The sequence below is a fragment of the Garra rufa genome, chromosome 1, assembly GCF_049309525.1.
Source record: "Garra rufa chromosome 1, GarRuf1.0, whole genome shotgun sequence".
Taxonomy (NCBI): Eukaryota; Metazoa; Chordata; class Actinopteri; order Cypriniformes; family Cyprinidae; genus Garra; species Garra rufa.
Genome location: NC_133361.1, coordinates 68,476,898 through 68,482,897, shown reverse-complemented (window position 1 = coordinate 68,482,897; position 6,000 = coordinate 68,476,898). Strand labels below are relative to the sequence as shown.

Genomic DNA, 6,000 nt, shown 5'->3' with positions numbered 1-6,000 from the left:
GAATTTTTAAATATCAATTTAAAGCAATGTATGATCCTTTTTAAGAGCTGCACAAGTAAAATGAACAGAATGAGTGGGGTTGGACAATGTAAGGTAGAATTTTAGGTCATAAAATGACATGATTTATAATTCAGATACAGATTCACACAAAAACAATATCTTATACAATGGCATTTCAGCCTTTATACCATTAAAAGGGATAAATAAAGTATATAATTTATCATATTTATTTAAAACATAAATATTACTGTCTTAATTGTTTAGATTTTTTAGAAGGCACATTAAAAACCCTATGTGTTTGCTGCATAAAAATAAACAGCTGAAAAATGTATTGGAAAAAATTCAAAAAAATAAAAATAAAAATTCTGTCACAAGGGGGCGCTTTAGGAGCGCTGAAATATTATCGTTTCCCTAGTAACGGCTGTATACAAATCAGCTTTAACGCTGTTTTATCAGCATGAAATGAAAATGCCAACGACACGTTTCTGAGGACAGTCGGTTCTACTCAGATACATTCATTTAAAGACATCAGTGCTGCGTTTTGACTTTGAAATGTGCAGGGCTCATATTTATTCAATGACATCATTGCCTTTAGATTCGTCTTTCCGTCCCTAGCTGACTTTTAAAATTATAATTAAGACTTTTCTTATACTATTTAACAAATTCAAAACTTTTATGGCGTTCCATTTGCAACAACAGAAGCCCTCTACTTTACGATAGCGGGTCGGCAGGCCAGTGAAACATTTTGGTAGCTCGACTGAAAAACACAATAGCCCACGGGACATCGATCTTGCGAGCCCTGCAGACAGACAGCTCACAGACATCACGTGAGCAGCGTCTTTATCAACATGATCTTTTTATTATTGAAATATTTGAATAACCATTTTTTGCGATTATTTTGCGGTTAAATGACAAATTATGCAGGATCGCAAAAAAATGCGACATTTTGTTGATTTTGCATTAAATTCAGCGATCGCAGAATCGCGAAAAACTGGAGGGACTGTCTATTGGCCACAAAAGGAGGCCCAACACCAAACTAACTGTGGTCTAAATCCAGGTGTTTCAGTTTCATTGTCCAACCCCTGTATCTCCACTACAAAACATTGTAGACACATTTGGGTAATGTCTTTTGTCTTTTAGCATCAACAGCACACTAGCAAATGTGTAACAACCACCTAGATTTCACAAGCTACAACATTAGCAACAACCCAGAACACCTTAGCAACTACCTATATTACACTAGCAACTGCATATCAACTTCTTAACAACCACCAGAACACCATCGCAACCACCTAGCAACTACCTAGCAACCACCAAGAGTACCCTACCAGCCACCCATAACACCCAAGCCACTATTAACACTATAGCAACAAGCTAACAATCACCCATAGTAACCACCCAGAACACCTTAGAAGCAATAAAGCAATATTCTCCAGCATCACTGAGCAGTGTGTGTGTGTGGAATGGAAGTTCAACAAGGCAAGAAAGTTCATCAGCAGTGTTATGGACGAATATCTGAATAAAAACTGTTTATTGATTATGATGAGGACATGATGGGATTCATTTATTAGATGAGGGAAATTATATATTTAAAAAAAAAAAACTGTGACATGTTATTAGAATATAAAATGTTAAAGAAAAAACTATAAATCTACAATATTGACAGTTTTAGTAATGTGTACAGTATGTATTATATTTTGTCTGTGTATCATTGCATTACATATGTATGTCATGGTATACCATGTGAATTTAAACATTTTAAAGTTCTTTTAAACTTTTGTCTCCATTTTAGGTGGGAATTTCATATTTATATTTTTTATATTTCAAGAATTTAATATTTCTGGTTCCAATTATTCTTCTTACTTAAAAATATTAAAAATAAAGTAAATCTCTATATTGATTACACATTGATTTTATATTTTAATGACTATAAAAAATTCTAAGTATTCATTTTAAAGTACTAATTTTAATGACTCATGCAGATCTTAACAACATGAATAGATTTTTTTTTTTTTTAATTTACTGTTTTTAACTTTTTAGTATGTGGACCCTTTAATTTATATACTTTAATAATTAAAACAAAATGGGCTTATACAATAAATATAATAATAATTTAAAAAAATCTACTGTCTCCATGGGCTCTCTTTTCCATATATGGATAAAAGAGTAAGGCTGCATGACTATTGGCTGCCAGCTGAAGTTCGCGGTGGTGATTGGATGAGAAATACACTGATAGTGCGGGACGAACAGCATGTGTTCCAGAATTCTCCTGAGGTGAGTAACAGTGGCTGTTTTTCTAACTGCTGCTTTTAAACGAATTTTAATTAATAAAATATGTTGCCCGAGTAACTTAGTGTAGACAATTGTTGTTTTAAGTTTGTGTGCACATTGCTGATTCGTAACACAATATTGCTTGAGCAAGAATGCTGTTTTTAAGGTAATTTATTTTAGCATAGATTAAGTTAGTCAAAAGGCCGCTGGAGCTCGACGGTGTAACTTAACGTAAGTTATCTGTTAACGTTATATACATTTTTCCTCCTTGAATGTACTATTAGGACAGAATTGATTCATAATATTAACCCTCTATTTAAGAAATACTTTTGTTTGCGGTGGCTGTGAGGCATTAGAAGTTCCGTGAGGCCTGATTGATGCTGCGTGTTGGGCGTTATTAACTCGTATTACCTCAAGTAATTTCTGCTTTTCCATTAACGTCTAACGTTAACGTTACATAACTTGGTGCTTCATTGATCCGAAACTACACGCTGTCCGTGTGATGTCGTTATTAACGGGGTTTACACGCTGACCGCCGTGTCTGACAGGCTGGTGCTGGTTTATCGGGTCAGATTTTCTCACGAAGTCCGTGTGATGAAGATATTAACGGGACTTTAATGTAATACGCTGACCGCCGTGTCTGACAGGCTGATGCTGGCGAATCGGGTCAGATTCTCACACGAAGTCCGTGTGATGAAGATATTAACGGGACTTTAATGTTACACACTGACCGACGTGTCTGACAGGCTGATGCTGGCGAATCGGGTCAGATTTTCACACGGAGTCCGTGTGATGAAGATATTAACGGGGCTTATCGTTATCTGTTTCATCCCGGTCGCGAGTCTGGGCAGCTGGCGCTGAGAGCAAAAATGAGCGCGAAATCTGTTGATTTTTGGCCACAGAAAATATTGTTGAGAGACAGTAGATGCAATGTCAGCTACTTATTTATGAATTTATTATATTAATAAAATTAATATACTGTATAATGGTAATTTTTAATGACTTCAAGTCAGCAGTTTGATGGGAGAACTTTAAGTTTGAATGGTGGACGATTTGTGCTAACAATTTATTTATTTGAATAATGAATGCTTTAGGAATGCAAGGAGAGGCTGTCAAAAGCATAATTCTGATGTTCTCATGTGCACTGAACACAAAGGAACTGCAAGCTTAATTTGTATTTTGTTTGTTGTTATTCATACACTGGCGACCGTATCTGCGTTCATTTGATGATAAATACTGTTAAATAGTGATATTGTAAAATATCATTACAATGTGAACATAATTTATACCTATACAAATTATAAATCACAAATCAATTATATTAGTTAATGTAGCAATTATTATGAAGAAACATTTCTCAGTGTTTAAACATGCTACTGCTTAATATTGTGTGAAAAATTATATTTTGTAGTGAACTGTGATGCATTGTATAGTTTTGTGATTAACTGATGCATTTTTAATAGTATTCTTTAAATACAAAGTTAAAGAAATGTTTTTAGGTGTTTTAAAGTACAATATTTCATGCAACATTGATTATGAATGTTACATGTGATCAATTTGATTTATGTCTGCAGAAAAAAGGCATCTAAAAAAGTTACTAAACCCTAAGTTAATAGTTAAATCAGTTTCACAAATATATGAAGCTGCACAACTGCCAGATGATAATTCAGTTTGCCATTACCAAAATAAATTAAATGTAAAAATATAATAAAATAGAAATTAAATTTAAGTTGTATTAATAATTCACAATATTAATTAATTGATTAAGGGTCCTGTCCAAACTGCTGCTATAAAAATAGAACATTTCCTTGCATATTATGAGATGTTTAAACATTAAGATTGTACTCATTGAAATTACTAAAGTAGTCAAACCTATTCATTAGAAGGGGTGTCCCAATACTAATAATTTTGACAGACAGCATAATCAATGTTTAATATATATATATATATATATATATATATATATATTTTTTTTTTTTTTTTCTGGTTTAAGTCATAAGAGGTAGATTATACTGAAAGTCATAGACATGTGTTTTGTTGTTGTTAACTGTCCCATTGGTGTGCTGTCAAGTATTCATTTGTTATTTTTTCTTTCTTTGTTTGTTTAGACTTATCATTGAGCTTCATCTCCTGAGCAATTCTTGAGGTTTGTTGCTTTATTTGTTTGTAGTACATTAAAAGGTGCACTATGCAGGATGATAGTGAAAATGTGAAATCTTATATTGTAATCAGTAAACTGATTGTTGTTTTTAAAGAACCTAAATAGGAAACTTTACAGTAGTTGTAATGTATGGGGTCAACAGATTTTTACAAGTTATGCCTGACATTTCACTTTTCTTTTCATATTTCAGCTTTACGAGCACTATAAATCTCAACTGCACGTTTTCAGGTATGTTTTTTGATATGGCTAAAATATGAACATGTCACAAGGCAATATTAATATACTATTGAGTTACTGATCCACTGTATAGCAATTCAGAACCTGTGACTAGCATGTTATATCCTGTGATGTTACCACACATTACATATGAACACAAAAAAATAGTCAAGATTACAGTGTTTAAAAAAACTATAATTACATGGGTTGTTTAGGATTTTCTATTCAAAATCTGAGCATATTGAAAAACATTTAATGCTCCCTTTGCATATAAAGTATTTTTTTATTGTATGGTTATATTGATCAAATTTCACTTACAAAGGTATTTATCTTTAATTCTGTGTTTATTTTGTTTTGCAGACCATCTATTCTGAGCACAACCTGCATTTTTCTCTGCAGCTGAACGCCTGGTTAGTGTGCAAAAAACATTTCACATGCATTCGCGTTTCCGGTCTGATGCATTCGCATGTGTATAAATGGAAGTCAGTGGAACGAAATGTCTAGTGTGACCGTGGCTGTCTTTGTTTTCAATATGATAATCATTATTGTTGCCTAATATGCCTTTCTTTTTTAGGTTTTGGATTTTCTCCAAGCCGCAGTTCTTCTGTATTGTTCTTCTCACCAACCCTCCACAACCCTCTCCATCCCTCCGCTCACTCCCCTCCCTCCCAAAGCGTTCCACCAACCCCCCCCCCCCCCCCAAAAAAAAAAAAAAAAAAAATTCATTATACTACTAAGTTCAAATTTTTGTTCAACTACTACTGTTCTTTTAAAAGTTCATTCCTTTTAATGCTAGGTTAATCATTTGTTTTTATCTGCTATTGTTATTTACTTTGGAAAAAGATTGTTCCTATTAATACTAGATTCATAATTTATTTGATCTTTTACTGTTCACAAAAATAACATAAAAAATATTAGCTGTTTTTGTAAATTGTTATTTTTATTGTCAATTAACTAACTTGTTTTTTTTTTTCTTGAGAATACTTTGCAGGTTATATCGCTTCAGCATTTTGTGAAGTAAGTGACTATTATTTGAAAATATTTTGTATAAAAATATTTATTGAACATTTAACATCTCATGAACCCAGTCTCGTGGCCTGTTGGTTAAGTGTGTAGTCACAACTCTATTGAATACATCTATTTTTTTATTGTAGCACTAAAACCATTTTACAATAATTTTTAATCAGAGATCTGTTAAAATTTGTAACAAAGCAAAAGTGACAGTTATTGGCTAAACACTTCTTTAAGAGACATGTTAAATCAGCTGCTTATTACTACTAACTGTTTGACCAAGTTTTTTTTTCTTTCTAATTAATGTGTTGTTCATATGTAATGGATTATTGTATGTTGTC

At 32.7% G+C, this 6,000-nt stretch overlaps 1 long non-coding RNA gene across 1 annotated transcript; it reads left to right on the top strand.

The window, feature by feature from the left end:
* Positions 1-2,166: 2,166 nt before the first annotated feature.
* LOC141326596 (uncharacterized) lies at positions 2,167-5,377 on the top strand. Its single transcript, XR_012353956.1, has 5 exons — positions 2,167-2,274; positions 4,380-4,417; positions 4,623-4,660; positions 5,009-5,058; positions 5,223-5,377. It is a non-coding gene; the product is annotated as an uncharacterized lncRNA (long non-coding RNA).
* Positions 5,378-6,000: the final 623 nt, after the last annotated feature.